The sequence below is a fragment of the Notamacropus eugenii genome, chromosome 4 (assembly GCF_028372415.1).
Source record: "Notamacropus eugenii isolate mMacEug1 chromosome 4, mMacEug1.pri_v2, whole genome shotgun sequence".
NCBI classification, from domain to species: Eukaryota; Metazoa; Chordata; class Mammalia; order Diprotodontia; family Macropodidae; genus Notamacropus; species Notamacropus eugenii.
Genome location: NC_092875.1, coordinates 167776706 through 167793759, shown reverse-complemented (window position 1 = coordinate 167793759; position 17054 = coordinate 167776706). Strand labels below are relative to the sequence as shown.

Genomic DNA, 17054 nt, shown 5'->3' with positions numbered 1-17054 from the left:
TGCTTAGATATGCTATTTTTTTATTTCTGTAAAAAAATGGGAATTAGACCTCTAAGGAATTCAGTAGTAAATGAACCTAATAAATGAAGAAGCTCTGGGGAATTGAAAAACTCCTGAGTAAGGCTATCAGAATAAAACCAGTAGTAGTAGTCAAAAAACTCTTTTCTAATGGCCAGGGGTTTGCATATCAACTATCCTCCATTTCTCCAGATGTTCCCAACTCTCCCTCACTTTTCCATAGAAACATAAATCATCATCAGTCCTCAAGTCTGGGCTCTTCTACTCCCTCTCCACAATCCCTGATCTTACTCAAGCAAGATAAGAATTTTTGGTTCTCAGTTCCACTTGGGGTCCTAATGGAATGGCCCATTCTACTGCTTCCTTGTAGATATGATCTGTTTCTGTAGTCCCTGACTTCTTGACTGTGACTATGCCTCTTCAATAAAGCTGGTTTGCATTACTTTTTCTGCCTTGGGTGCTCATGTTTTCTTATACTGAATTTTAACTCTCACTGAATCTGTAATAAAACAATAGCATTGTTCAACAATTTTGTCCCATATTGTGGTACTGTTTGTATGGGAAAATGTGATTCAGCTTAAATTATCTCAACTTAGGTTCTTTTTCCAAGAAAAGAAAAATAGCATAATGTATGTGGGGAATAGAAAGCCTCAGAGTCAAGAAAATCTGGATTCAGTTCCTAATTCTGATACATATTGGTTGTGTGACTCTGGACCAGTCACAACCTCTACATTTCCCTAGATAAGTCTCTAAGACTATAAATTAGAGTGTGGTCAGTTATCTGTATTGATAGAACTTCACATGAAACTCCTAATACCAATGAAATAATAGATCTGATTCTAAAAAGAGTAAGAAAAACTTTAGATAAAAGAATTTTAAGTAAAAAAATGCTTTAGATTAAAAAAAATTGAACTTTAGGGCTGGAAATTTCCATGGAGATTATTTGGTCCAAACCATTGATTTTATCAGTAAAGAAAGGGAGAAAGAAAGAGAGGGTAAAGCTAAAATAAGTTATCCAGATTCATCTGGGCCAGGACAAAGACCTAAGACTTTTATTTTCCAGCCCCAATAATCTTTTCATTCCATGATAAATTACCCTAATATTGGAGGGTTTATAAATTTGAAACTCATAATGTAGAACTAAATCTCAGTTATTATTGATCTATATAGAGGAGAATTAGAAGAATAATCAGTCTGATTCTTTAAAAAAGTCCTACTCAATAAAGAATTTAGTGATTCTGTGCAAATTATATGCTACTAAATTTTTGACTTGTGATAAATTCCAAGTAATTTTCCTTCTCTCTTATTTATTTGATTATTTAGGAGAAAATAAAAGGTTAGTCAGGGTTTCAAGGAGGTAGCTTAACTAAAGCCAAATATGTAGGCATAAATATGTGGCCACAAGGAGACATTACTGAGGAACACTTATAATTCCCTGGACTGGGCACTCACCACACTGACCCAAATTATAATAGCTCTGTACCTCATTAGGTGGTCTGTCTACATAGCACACTGGATAAAAACAATGGACTTGATGTCAGGAAGGGTTGAGATCAAATTCAGCACTAGTGTAATCCTGGGCAAGTCACAACTTCTTTCAGCCTCAGTTTCCTCATCTGTAAAAGAGGGCATAATATTGTACCTACCTCCTAGAGTTATAAGGATAAAATGAGAAAATGTTTATAAAGCACTTTGCAAACCATGAAGTTATAATCGTATATAAATGCTCATTATCATTACAGTAGTCACTGTCATTCTGACTGAAGTTTTGACCTAGCCAGACTTGGGACAAGCCTTTTTGGACTTGGTGTGATTGAGCTTTAGTCAACAACTTTACATCCTAGGCCCATTCAAAGCCTTTAGTTCTTGGTAGGACCTGCTAGGGCATGTTCATCACTGAGCACAGAACTTGAGAACTAAGGGTCTCCTTCAGGCTGTTGAAAGGCACCAGAGTATGATTTCAGTAAGCAGATTTTAGTTTGAGGAAATACCCTGAAATACATTTCACAGGTCTGGAAGACTCCCATATATTTGTTGTTGATCCAGCAAATTCTTTGGTATCACCTAAATGAGATTCCTCAGCTGGTCATCAGATTCCCTCCCTCCCACGAAAAAAAAGGGAAAAAAAAGAAAGGAAGAAAAGGTCCCTTTGGATTGACTTTTTTAAAAAACAAATGCCATTGTCTATTCTTAAGAGTATTATTATTTCCATTATTTCCATTTCTCCAGCTCTGTTCCTTTTTTTATAGTAGTTAACATGCAAAACTCATTACTAGGGTCACAGGGGGTAAGGTAGGCTGGGGGTTGCGGAGCCTTGTGTGTGTTTTCTGAATATCACAAGGTCATTGGCACTTCACACAGAGAAATCATGGTAGTCCCAGGATCTAGGGGAATTTTTTTTTGCCTTTTTATTTTTTTTTCCCTTTCCTTTATTTTTGTGTGTTTGTGTGTAAAACTTGATTCTAGATCTGATTTTTGGGGTGGTTGGTGGAGAAGCAGTTGCAGCATCAGCAGAAATAACCAGAATTCCTGGGCCATGCAGCTCAAGGATGGGAGTGGGGGAGAGAGGGTTAGATAAGGGATGTTTGAGAAAGGAAAGTGAAGAGCTGGACTCTGGAAGGAGGAGGGGGGGGCAGCCCCACTTTGGTAAGACCCAACCCTTGTCTTCGGCTCTCCTGGGAGAAGCTGACACCCCTCTCCCCCTGCCCACTTTAGTATAGTCCCTCAGGCTCATTCCAGGCTCTCTGCACATTTTGGCATCTGTACAACTAGGGGTTTGGCTTGATTCTTTGGCAACAGTACTTGTAATGACTGCAGATAAGCTTCCCTCTCATATGCTCATTCCATCGCATTCCACAGAGCTGGTTCCCTGCTACAAAACACCTAATCTCTTAGGACTAGCTGTGAATGGTGAAGTAAGCAGCTGCTGTTGTAACTGGAATCTTTGGGACTATCTGGGATGCACAGAGAGGCATCGGGCAGACCCATTGTCAAGAACAATTTAATTCAGTTTGATTCTACAAGTATTTTATTTATTGATCTCACACTGCATGTAAGATAGTATATTAAGCACTTAAAATTTAAAGAATTTTAAGGCATGGACCATTCCCTAAAAGGGTTCATAATACAGAGGGTGAGATGGGGTCCATTTCCCATCTCACATGTGGGTCCTTCCAGGTAAACTGTTAGAGGTTCAAGGTACATTGTGTTTGAGCATCTGCTTAAGAACAAAGGATAGTTCACTAGCTCCCACCAACAGATTTGCCTTTATTAGTTAGAGCACATGGTTCATGAAAGAATGAATGAAAAGAGTATTTATTAAGTTCCTATTCAGTGTCAGGTGCAGAGGGTACAAATACAAAACTGGAAAATCCCTAGGAACAAATGAAGAGGCACATAATAGGAACATATGTGGCTAAGGTATGGATGTAGAGGAGTATTCAGGGAGGGAATACTTACGGCTGAGGAATTCTTGTGGTGAGGGTGCTTTTGTTGTGGGCTGGTGGCCTGTGTAAAGGAACAGTCTGTGCCTCTAAGGCTGCAGGGCCTCTGATGTCTTCAGGCGATATCATGTTGCTCACTCTGGATCTGTTTCCTGCAGGACTCTCCTGCAGTACAGTCTACATCAGGTATATGGTCCCTGTTAGATATAGTTTGCTGCTGATCTCCTATGGCAACTGCTTCTTAACAGTGCTTCATTGATAGATAAACCACTTTGTGTCATGAACTGAGCTGAGATTTAGGGCAGCTAAGTGGTGCAGTGGATAGAGCTCTGGGCCTGGAGTTAGGAAGACAAGTTCAAATCCAGCTTTAGACACACTAGCTATGTGGCCCTAGGAAAGTCGCTTAACTCTGTTTGCCTCTGTTTCCTCATATGTAAGATAACCTGGAGAAGGAAATGGCAAACCACCCTAGCATCTTTGCCAAGAAACCCCTCCTTTCCCAAAGGATCACAAAGAGTCAGACACTCCTGAAAAAACCCAACAACCACCACAAGGATCTTTCATTCTAATATTGGAAAATGACACACAAAGGGGATTTGAAAAGCCATACAGTGGCTAAAATGTGCTAGAAGGTAGAGGGTTGAGGAAGGGGACACCAGGCTCTTGAAGGGAAAGGTAAAAGCTGACCCATCAGAGTTGAGTGACCCAGGGGCAAAGTCCAGTTTACTGGTGGGGAGAAGGAGGTAGAAGTGAAGGTGATAATACTAGCAGAAACTAAGTACTAGTCAATGAATCAGAATTGCTAAGATGGGAGAAAATTGAGAAATTATCTAGCCTAAAAGGAATACCACACTTGACAAAGCTTTCCTTAAAGATATCCAGTGATAACCTATTCTTTCCTGAGGCAGCCCATCCCACTTTTGAACAGCTGTAATTGAGAGGAAGTTCTTCTTTGGCACCAAGTCGTATTCCAGTTTCTCCTCACTGTCTCTACCTTCAATCTTTGGGATCAGACAAAATGAATCTAATCTCTTTTTCACATGACAGTCCACCAAACATTTGAGCTTGATAATTATATCTTTCCCTCTCCAACCCTCCCTCTACCTCTCCAGTCTTACCCTCCTTTCTACAGATTAGGCATTACCAGTTCACCATTCTGGTTGCCCTCTTCTGGATGGGTTAGAACAGTGGTTCTCAAAATGTTACCTGGTGACTCATGGGGGTCACCAATACCCTTTTAGGAGGGCTGTGGGGTCAAAACTATTTTTATAATAATGCTAAGATATTTTAATTTCTAATATGGTAAATATTTATAGGTAGAACCCACATAAACCTAAACTCAAGGAGATCAGGGTGAAGCAAGGATTTTCATTATTATCACTATTATTAGATACAAGAAAGAGAAATTCAAGGAGCAAAAATCGTCAAGGAAGAATCAAAACCATCACTTTGAATAAGTTATGATGGTAGACTAAGAGAACCCTAGAGAATCAACTAAAAATCCAATGGATACAATTGACTTTAATAGAGGTACAAGATATAAAATAAACCCACAGAAATCTTCAGTATTTCTATATACTACCAACAAAATCCAGCAGGAAGAGATAGAAAGAGAAATTCCATTTAAAATAACTGCAGACAATAATAAATATTTGGGAGACTTATCTGCCAAGATGAACCCAGGGAATACATGAACACAATTAAAAAAAACATTTTACAAACAAAGATTCAAACAATTAGAGAAATATTAATTGCTCATGAGTAGGCTAAGCTGATATAACAAAAATGACAGTTCTACCTAAGATCATTTACTTATTCAGTCCCATACCAATCAAATACCAAAGAAATATTTTGTAGAACTGGAGAAAATAATAAAATTCATCTGGAAGAGCAAAAGATCAATAATATCATGGGAATCAATGGGAAAAAATGTGAAGACATGTGACTTGCAGTGCCAGATTTCAAACCGTATTACAAAGTGGTAATCATGAAAACAATCTGGTACTGGCTAAGAAATAGAGTGGTGCCTCAGTGGAATAGATTAGATGCACAATACATACCGGTAAATGACCATGGTAATCTAGTATTTGATAAACCCAAAGATCCAATTTATTTTTTTTTGATGTAAGATCTTGCAATTTGAAAAAAAATCCTGGGAAAACTAGAAAGTAGTTTGGAAGAAAGTAGGCATAGGCCAACATCTTACATCCTATACTAAGATAAGGTAAAAATAGATAAATAATTTAGACATAAAGGATGGTAAGTAAATTAGAGGAGTATCTGTCAGATTTGTGAATGAGAAGAATTGATGATCAAACAAGAGATAAATAGGATCACAAGAAGTCAAAGGGATAATTTTGGCCGCATAATATTAAAAAAAACTTTCAAGCAGAATAAATGAATGCAGTCAAAATTAGAAGGAAAACAGGGAAAAAAAACTTTTTATACAAGATTTCTCTGACAAAGGCTTTTCCTGAAATACATCGAGAATTAAGACAAATTTATAAAAATATGAGCCATTCCCAAACGGTAAATAGTCAAAGCAGCTTTAGTAATCAAAGCTATCTATAGTCACATGAAAAAATACTCAAAATCATTACTGATTAGGGAAATGTAAATCAAAACAACTCTGAGGTACCATATCACACCCACTAGATTGGTTAACATGGCAGAAAAAGAAAATGACTAATGCTGGAGGGCATGTGGAAAAATTGGGACAGTAATGCATTGTTGGTAGAGTTATGAACTAGTCCACTCATTCTGAGAACAATTTGGAACTATGCCAAAAGAGATATAAAACTGTATAACCTCTGACCCAGAAATACCACTACTAAGTCTGTATCCCAAAGAGATCATAGAAAAAGAAAAAGACCTATTTGTACAAATATATTTATAATAGCTCTTTCTGTGGTGGCAAAGAATTAGAAATTGAGGGGATGCCCATAAATTGTGAAATGACTGAACAAATTATGATATACGATTGTGATGGAATACTACTGTGCTATAAGAAAGCATGAGTAGGATGGTTTCAGAAAAACTTAGAAAGACTTAAATGAACTAATGCAAAGTGAAGTGGGCAGAGCCAGAAAGAACGTTTGTATAAAGTCATAGCAATAGTGTGAGGATGATCAACTGTGAAAGGCTTAGATACTCTGATCAAGACAGTGACCAACACAATTCCAGAGGACACATGATGAAAAACACCATCTACCTCTAGAGAGACGGCTGATGAACTATGAGGGCAGAATGAAGTATACTTTTAAAGATTTCTTTATCTTGTTTTATTTTTGTCTCTATTTTCTATTGCAACATGGATAATATAGAAAAATGTTTTGCACAACTTCACATGCATAGTTGAAATTTTGCTTGCCTTCTTGGGGATGAGGGTCTATCTGTCTGTCTGTCTATGTTTGTTCTTCATTTTTGAAGAAGACTATGACATGAGAGAAATGATGACATGACTGAGGGGCAGTAGGGAAGAAGAGAATTTAAAACACAAGATTTTTAAAAAATGAGTTAAATTTTTTTTACGTTACTGAAAAATAATTAATGAAATAATATATTAAAAAATAATTTAAAGAGATCAAAAAGTTTGAGAATGGCTCCTCTAGAGCATAAATACCTTCCAAGAAAGTTCCTTCTTGAAACGTAGCACCCAAAGCCAAACACAATATACTAGATGTGGTATTACCAGGACAGAAAGATTATTACTTTCTTATAGATAAAGTTACATCTCTCTTCATGCAGCCCAAAATGGCATTTTTAAAAATCCACATCGCACTGGTGACTCAGATGGAACTTGATATGCACTTAAACCCCCTGATCTTTTTTGTTTCCGACAAACCACTACCATCCTTCTCTCATCCTGTACTTACGAAGCTGATTATTTGAACCCAAGTGTGAAAATTTGTGTCTATCCCTGTTGCTTTCATCTTATTAAATTTCACCCAGTTCCTTAATTTGTCATCCAGTTTTCTCAGCTCTGGAATTGTTTTGCTCCACCATGTGAATGAATGGGAAAGAGAATAGCAGAAGGACAGATAGTTTCTTGTAGAGGACCAATGACATCAGGAAGGTGATTTCTTGACTTGCAAGTATATTGGATTTAAGTGAACCAGGTTTGTGAAAAGTCATCAGCCTCACTCTTTCCTCAGAAGACTTCTGGGCCCAGTGGCAAGATATAGATTAGGATGACTACAGATGGCCCTGGATGGAGTGGAAGACTTTTGCCTTTTTAAGCTAAAGTCTTTCCCAGGTTTCAGTGTGTCTGAGGCAATGTCCATTCAGTGATTAAGGTTAAGTAAAAAATGAGGCAAAAATGGCCTCTTTTACCTGGTCAAAAAAAAAAATCATTCTGGGAATGGAAGACCCTCAGGATTTCTGGCCAGAATAAAAACAATTGTGTTATTTACACTTCTTACTCTGAGCCATCAAAACTTGGTCAAACAATGACCTATTGTTGGCCAATCAGTGAGAGCCAAAGTGATTTGAGTTTAAGGCATGATCAAGTAGCTCTTTGTCAGGAGGATTTTGTTTCTTTTAGAGTTTAGTTTCTCAGAATCCATGACAACGGTAATCTCCACTTTTCAGATGTTTGATCACTCCTGCAATAGTCTCAAGGATTTTGGGTAGTAATTCCCAGAATTATAGTTACAGAGTCCTACTGAGCTGGAGCTGTGAGATAAGGGGTGACATAATTGATATTTACTACACTTGCACCCAATGGCAATGTTGCTAAAGTTAACCTGGGAGGCTATTATTGGCAAGATGCATTCTTTGTCTGTTGCCTTATAGAAGAGAGTGGACATTGATCAGTGAGGGGGGAAAAGAAGTTCCATGGGGAAAAACCATGGGGAATCCCTTGGGGAATCTGTGTGTGCCTCAACTGGCCCCCATTGAGGCTTGAGGGGATTTAGGAGAGTGCACAAGTGTGCCTGTCTCGACTGAACCCATGGAGATGTAGGAGTACTTGCCCCCTCATTCTCACTGGCCCCTGAGAGAAAGAGAGAGGATGCTGTAGGAGCTGGTTCTCCCCAAACCATGTGAAAAGACAAGACTAGGATAAAGCTGATTATTAACCCCTCCAATGCTGTCTGTTTGTCTGGTCAGATCACGAGTGAACCTCTTAGAGGCTGAAGACTAACACCCCCAGTGCCTCCTATGTGTTATCTGTGAAACAAAGCTCTCCCAGGAATTCTTTTTGGGCCTGAGACCAAATTACAATTTTTTTTTGAGGCTTCACATATAGCCATTTTGACGCTATTGTACACTGAGTTTATGCCTTGATCTTCCCTGTCACCCTAGTAATTATCTACTTAAACTTAATATAAGTCAAGTTCTTGTTTTTGGTCACTTTTTTCTTCTTTTTTTTGTGACTTGGTGTTTTTATGTGAGAGTTAGGCTCTTGTTCTGCACTATCCCAGTCTTTTTGTTCTGTGGCTCTGGGTCTTACTGGTGCCTTTCTCTGGGGCTTCAGGGCCTCTCTGTCTGCTTTCTCTGAAGGATAAATTTCCCTTCTGGTTGGTACTAGGGATGTGGGAATGGGCCTCCCTGTTGCCCTCCCCTGGGTATGGGTTTAGCTGGGTTGGGGCCCTGCTATTGTGTTGCTATGGAAAGAGGGTTTCTCTGCTGGCAGGTGCCAGGGGTGGGGCCTTGCTACTGGGTTGCTATTTGTGCTAGAAGGCCTTAGAGGAGTAATGTTAGTTAGTGGTCAGTCTTAGGGGGTGGGGTCCTGTTGCTGGGTTGCTATGGAAATAGGGTCCCTCTTTGGGCAGACCCCTAGGGCCTGTTGGCCAGCCCTGGGATGGGGTTTCACCACTGGTAAGCAGTGCAGTCAAGGCCTCCCTGGTGACTTGTGCTGGGGTGGGGCTACTGGGGTGAGGTTTTGATGAGCTGCACAGAATCCTCACCTGATTAGGAGGCTGCTGGTTTACAGGAGGGTAAGGCTTCACTGGTGGGTTGCCCCAGGCCTGAAGCTTTGCTGCAGGTCCCCTGCTGTGAGGTTGCTGCAACTGTTCTTGGACCTTGCTCCCCTCCTGCCCTAGTGAGACAGACATTTCCTGCTGGGCTGGTAAACTGCTTCCTTACTCTTAGACTAATTCTGTGGAAGTTTACTAGTTGTTTGGAGGGGAACTCTGGAGGGCTTCAGAGGGTTCCTTCTTCACTCGGCCATCTTGGCACCAGAAGTCCACCTTGAATATTAAAAATATGCACATTCCAGAAAAAGAAGGGACAAAAAGAAGGAGGGCAGAGATAGATGGTGGTAGTGGCTAAATTCAATTTAATTCAATAAATGTTCATTTTATTTTTTTATTAATTTATTTATTTCTAGTTTTTAGCATTCATGTTCACAAGATTTTGAGTTCCAAATTTTCTCCCCATCTCTCCCTTCCCCCCACCCCAAGAGAGCATGCATTCTGATTACCTCTTCCCCCAATCTTCCCTCCCTTCTATCACCCCCCCCCCACATTCCTTTATCCCCTTCCCCTCTATTTTCCTAAAGGGTAAGATAGATTTTTATACCCCATTGCCTGCATATCTTATTTCCAAGTTGCATATAAAAACAATTTTTTAACATTCATTTTTAAAACTTTGAGTTCCAAATTTTCTCCCTTCCTCCCTCTCCACCCCTCCTAATTTAGAAGACAAGAAATTCAATATAAGTTATACATGTGGAGCCATGCAAAACACTTCCATAATAGTCATGTTGTGAAAGACTTACTACATTTCTCTCCATCTTATCCCACCCCCCATTCTATTCTCTCTTTTGACCCTGTCCCTCCTCAAAAGTGCTTGCATTTGATTACCCCCTCCCTCAATCTGCCCTCCCTTCTATCATCCCTGCCTCTGTTATCCCCTTCCTCCTACTTTCCTGTAGAGTAAAATAGATTACATACTCAATTGAGTGTGTATGTCATTCCCTCCTTAAATCCAAAGAGAGTAAGGTTCACTCATTTCCTCTCAGCTCCCCTTTCTTCCCCTAGATACTGTAAAAGCTTTTTCTTGCCTCTTATATCTGAGAACATTTACCCCATTATACCTTCTTTTCTCCTCCCAGTATATTCCTCTCTCAAGTCTTAATTTTACTTTTTAGACATCATCCCTTCATATTCAACTCACCCTGTGCCCTCTGTCTATATATATATATTGACTCCAATTACCCTAATAGTGAGAAAGGTCTCATGAGTTACAAATACCATCTTTCCGTGTAGGAATATAACAATTCAGCTTTACTAAGTCCCTTATGATTTCTATTTCCTGTTTACCTTTTCATGCTTCTCTTGAGTCTTGTATTTGAAAGTAAAATTTTCTATTCAGCTCTGGTATTTTCAACAAGAATGCTTGAAAGTCCTCTCTTTCATGCAATGACTATTTTTTCCCCAGCAGCAGTATACTCAGTTTTGCTGAGTAGGTGATTCTTGGTTTTAATCCTAGCTCATTTGTCTTCTGAAATGTCATATTCCAAGCCCTCTGATCCCTTAAAGTAGAAGCTGCTAAATCTTGTGTTATTCTAACTGTGTTTCCATAATACTTGAATTGTTTCTGGCTGATTGCAATATTTTCTCCTTGACCTGGGAACTCTGGAATTGGGCTAAAATATTCCTAGGAGTTTCCCTTTTGGAATCTCTTTAAGGAGGTGATGGGTGAATTCTTTCAATCTCTGTTTTACCCTCTGATTCTAGAATATCAGAGCAGTGTTCCTCGATAGTTTCTTGAAAGATATTGTCTAGGCTCTTTTCTTTTCATTATGGCTTTCAGGTAGTCCAATAATTTTTAAGTTCTCCCTTCTGGATCTATTTCCAGGTCAGTTGCTTTTCCAGCGAGATATTTCACATTGTCTTCTATTTTTTCATTCTTTTGGTTTTGTTTTATAATTTCTTGATATCTCATAGAGTCATTGGCATTCATTTGCTCCATTCTAATTTTTAAGGAATTATTTTCTTCAGTAAGTTTTTGGACCTGCTTTTCCTTTTGGTCAATTCTGCTTTAAGGCATCTCTCTCTTCATTGGATTTTTGGACCTCTTTTGTCATTTGGGTTAGTCTATTTTTTGAGGTGCTATTTTCTTCAGTTTTTTTTAAGAGGTCTCCTTTAGCAAGCTGTTGATTCATTTTTCATGATTTTCTTACATCATTCTCATTTCTCTTCCCAATTTTTCCTCTACTTCTCTTACTTGATTTTCAAAATCCTTTTCGAGCTCTTCCATGGCCTGAGACCAATTCATATTTTTCTTGGAGGCTCTTGATGTAGGGACTTTGACTTTGTTGTCTTCTTCTGGTTGTATATTTTGATCTTCTTTGATCTAAGATCTCCTTTGATCTTTTGATGTAAGATTCTGTAGTCTGGTTTTTTTTTCTGATATTTGCTCATTTTCCCAGCCAATCACTTGACTTTTTAAATCTTTGTTAAGGTGGGTAGGATTTTGCTTCTAGTGTGGAAGGTGTACGGTCCCAAACTTCAGGGGTTTTATGCAGTTGTTTTCAGGGATACTTCTAGAGGCAGTATGATCAAAGGAGAGGTATTTGCTCTTCTCCTGCCCTATGCTGTTGTCTGTGAGTGACCCCAAGCATTCTTTTCTGCCTTGAAACTGTGAGGAGAATTCCCTCTTCACCGCTGCCCCAAGCTCTACCATCCCAGTGCTCCTCCTTGCCCCAGCAATACCATCCAGGATTGCAAACCAGATCCAACCATGGACAAAGCAAGAGAATCCTGCCTCGGTAGCAGCAAAGAGATCCCTGCAATCACTCTCTGATCAGCTGCTTGATTCCCCCTACTGTTTGTGGGCTGAGAACTCTGGAAGCAGCCACTGCTGCCACCTCTGTTCCTGCTGTGGGAGTATAGGGAAGAACTCAAGCAAGTCCCAGCTTTTACTCTGCCATCTTGGCTCTACCCTTCAATAAACATTTATTAAGTACTTACTACATGCAAGGACTTACAGTAGGCAATGGAAATATAAAGTAAAAAATATTATAGATCCTGTCCTCAGGGAGCTTACTTTTTGCTGAAATGGTTAAGAAGCATTTGCTATGATGGAAAAAAAAATACTTTTTATGAAGGGAAAGTCCTGTGTGAATAGGACTATTATTGACTATTTCTATGTAATGGGCAACATGAAGATTAGAAATAGATTAAACCAATCATTCCCTGTCAACAAGCATTTACTGAATGTCTACTGTGTGACTCTAGCAGGTACTCTGCTAGTCAAAAGGGATAGAAAAAAATACTATAAAGAAAACAACTGGACTTACGGAAGTTTTCTTTCTTAGGATCATAAGTATTCCCTGTACAATGAGACCTACTCTAGCTTGACTTTGACTAGAGAGGGCAACTGAAGTGAATAATAGTTTCATGGATATAGCTATATGACTTTTTTTTCAAATACTTTTGTGAAGATCAATGGGGAAATTTTAACTTCAAGTGGGCTCTACATCAGGGAGTGAGTATAGTTGATTACAACTGAAGTGTGGAGGGTAAGAATAAGGTGAGTCACTCCACTGTAGTATCAAATTATAACTGATATTTATTCAAGAACTCTTAAGGCCATAAATGGACATAGATATGAAACAAGGTTTTTAGTTGACATTAAATAAAGATTTTTTGGATGAATGAATGACTTAAGTAGAGATTGTTAAATAACATTGCGAGACCTTAACTTTGGACCCTATTTTATAAGAAATATTTTTACTTAGTCTGTAGAAATAAGTCTATAGACCAATTCCAGAAAAAGGAACCTGTGAAATTCAGAATATTAGTAAGTGGAGCATTTACTCTAATTTGCCAAGAAGATCAATAAAATATTACAACATTAAGAAATTTCTAAAAGGTGAACTCAAATCAGAGAATCTTTTAAGGTTGTCACACTTTTCTTTAACCTTCATGGAACATTTTGGAGACTTAAAATCTCATAAAAGAGGCAAAAGGAAAATATTCAAACATTCTCCATCCTTGATTTTTTTCAACCAATTCTCTTTTATCTGTTCACTCTGAGAACACTGCATAGCTCATAGCTTTCTTCAGTAGAGGCCAATTCTTCCACTTACTGAGTCTCTTAAGGGTGGGGGCAGAGATAGTTGGCATATTCTTGTTCCTTGCTTTGGTTTCCAGACCATCCCTTAACAACTATCTCTCAAACCTTTCTCTTTTTTGAATTTCATGAAATCTACTAATTGTACCTTTCCTTCTTCCCATGGCTGTTACTCTGATACATGGTTCTTCCATAAACTTTCTCCATGACTTCAGTAGTTGGTTCAGTTTCCTTCTCTAGCCCTTGGGTGTGAAGAGGGAATTCTCCTCACAGTTTCAAGGCAGAAAAGAGTGCTTGGGGTCACTCATAGACAAGAGCATAGGCCAAGAGAAGAGCAAATACTTCTCCTTTGATCATACTGCCTTGGAAGAACTGAAAATTTATAGATCTCTAGAAGTATCCTTGATAACAACTGCACAAAACCCCTGAAGTCTGGGACAGTACACCTTCCACACTAGAAGCAGAATCCTACCTACCTTAACAAAGATTTAGCTGTCTTTCAAAAAAGGATTTCTTTCTTTCACTCTTTTCATTATTTGTCTTCTATTTCTGTCTCTTCTAGACTTTTTTCTTTCATTCATAGGCCTTATATTTATTTAGTCCTTCTTTAGTCTCTATATTTCTCATGGAATTAAGGTTTCTTTAAGTAAAGGTATCTTAGTGTTTATTATCTTCTAAATAATTTATAGATCTTTTAGATTCTTGTAGATCTCATACCATGGCCCCTTTTATCTATTGTGCCTCACTCTTAGAAATGCCTGTTCTTGCAGGTGATTGATAGTTGCTCCATAGTAGGAAATTCCCTATGTTCCTGATAGTAGTTCATTATTAACCATTGTCCTTCCCATAGTCATCCTTCCCCTTTTTCCCCTCCCCAATTTCCCAAACAGCTTTCTTCCTAAGTTCATTCCTTTCACTTCAGGGTTTTAGTTTCTTTCAGGAGCTCTGATTCCCTTTCTCGCATGGCAGGATGAGTTCTCTAATTACAAATCCCTGCAGTTTATGCTAGTAAGATCTCCATCCCCTTTTATAGAATACATCTCTGTGCCTATGGTAGTGTTCATCAGTGGCAGCCCTTCCAACACTGAAATGAGGTTTCTTCTTGTATTTAGCCTTGTTTCAATTACTCTTTTTGCATCTTTATTCATCTTCCTGTAAGATCTCATCTTCCTGAAAGATTGAAGTAGTTATTTTCCTTCATTGTTAGCCTTTGACTTAGAGTACATCACGTATTTCTCTATATCTTTCCTCCTTCTCTCTTTTTTATGCTCTGTCCCTTTCTATCGTGTGGTTCCACAAAAACATTGATTTACTTATAAGTGGCATGTTGTGAGGTTTAGTCCAAGATGTTTCAGGCCTCTTCTTTACCATAACTCCTATTCGTCTTCTGCTTTCACCCTTGTCTGCTTGAGAAATATAGAAAGAAATTCACAGAAAGAAATATCTTAGTAATCTCTTTTGTTATTTGGTCTTTGTGCTTTTTCATTATGCTTCTGGAATTTCTTTTTGTCAGATATTTCAAAAAACAAGTAAATATGTCAGGTCTAGTTTTCTTTCTAGAAATACTCCGAATCATTCTTTCTGATTAAACATCCTTTTAAAATTGTTCTTTCTTTTTTCATTGATGGCTAGTCTCAAGTTATTGGGGTAGGTTATGTAAAGTTTCATCTTGAACTCCTTTCTTCCCCAGAACATGTTATTCTCCTGCCCTCTATGATTTCTGGGAGGTACAAAGCAGTGTTGTGTTATTTGAATTTCCATTCCCTTATATTTGAAGGGTTTTCTTCTGGTAGCTTCCAGAATTTGTTGTTTTTCAGTGGAATTGTTTAATTTAACCACTACATGTCTTAAGACTTATAGCATAGGGTATTTTCCTTTCCGGAAGTGATCTGCAGATTATTTCTATTGATTCTTTGTTTTCTATGTTCAGAAATCTGTGCAGTTTTCTTGCATTATTTCTGTCTGGTATTATGCTGTCCACATTTTTTGACTTGCTATATTTTTCTGAAAATCCTATAAACCTTAAATTATCTTAACGCATCCTGTCTTTTAGAGCAATCTATTTCTCTTTTATGGAGGTCATGTTTTCTTTAAATATTATTCCTTTTTGCTTCTCTTTTTCTAGATCATTCTTCATGTCTGAATATTTACATGTCCAAAAACTCAGTCTCTTTTTTCTTTCTTTGTTGAAAATTGCCACCAGGAATTCAAGTTTTTCTATTCTGTGCAATTATTTTTGCTGTGTTGTATAAAAATTCTGCTTTCATATTTCTTATTTCTCTTTTTAACCATTCAGGAACATTCTGCTTTATTTCCATTCTGTTTAAGGGATTCACAGGGCCCTCTGACTCATCAGGTACTGATTCATTTTCCTTTTTCTTGCAATATTTATTCAGAGATGCCTGGAATCTTACCTAATCTGGAGGCCTCATCCCCTTCTACTTTTAAGATCATCTCTGGTCATTTATCTGTTTATGCATAAGGTCTTCGGCTGAGTTTTCTTTCACCTGAGATCTTTAATAATTTTCATCTTTCCTTCTAATTTCCCTCTACTGCTCACTCTGTTATTCCTTCCTCTTGATCACAGTTTCCCTGGTGGCCTTACCTCAAACTCATCTTGGTCTCCTTCCATCCTGGGAAAGTCAGGTTTGACCACACTTAGTTTCTGCCTCAAATGCCTTTTGAGGGGACAGTGCTGCCTCTGGCTGGGTGCTAGATTGCTCTCCTAAACCATAGTGGAATATTGTCCAGTCATACTTGTGTCCTGTCCCTGTGGCTAAGATTTGTTATAGCATAGAGGGGTGCCATGTTGTTGTCCCAGCTACATATGATTATGCCTTTTGATTTTACTGAGATTGCAAGGTGGGAGGGCCGAGCTGTATTCTGTTCCAAGACTGGGGGTTAGTTTTCGTAGCCCTGCTTATATCATGGGCAGTCAGGGATGGATTTCTGAGTGAGAAAGTTAGGGGATTAGTGATTAGTCTTCTCTTGCTGTTAGTTCATTGAATTGTTACCTCAGGAGGGTTTTTGATGAGCTGGTCCTGGAGACAGTTGAAATTGCTTTGTCTTTTGTATATAAGTCTTGTTTTGGAGAGTTTTGAAATGTCATGAAGATCGGGGGGGAAATCTAGTTGTATATTTTGTTGATTACATGGCCTGGAAATCCAAGATAATTAGTTTTTATTGACTGTGTGCTTCAGATAACTCAAACTTTATTGTAATTATTTTCTTAGGTATTAAAGTTAAAAGGGCAATTCTCTAATTGCCAGAGTTTATATTTTTTTCTCCCAGTTTTTAAAGGCAGATAGAAATATGCTATGGAGGAAACAATAGTTGGATGTGGGCTGATTATACCTGAATTCAAGTCACGCCTCTGACATTTACTGGTGTGTGATTATGGATGAATGGCATTTTACTTCTCTGAGCCTCTGTTTCTTCACCAGTAAAATGCTATCCTTACACCACAGGATTGTCCTCATCCAGGTGTTTTGTAAACTTAAATGTAAATTAGCATTATTTATTCCTTTTACTCCTCTATGAGCTTTTAATTGGGAAGATAATCTGAAAGGA

The 17054-nt window shown here is 38.3% G+C and overlaps 1 protein-coding gene across 2 annotated transcripts in view; it reads left to right on the top strand.

Moving 5' to 3' along the window:
* CNBD1 (cyclic nucleotide binding domain containing 1) overlaps positions 1–17054 on the top strand; it is a 695007-nt gene that overhangs the window by 140207 nt on the left and 537746 nt on the right. The window lies entirely within an intron of this gene.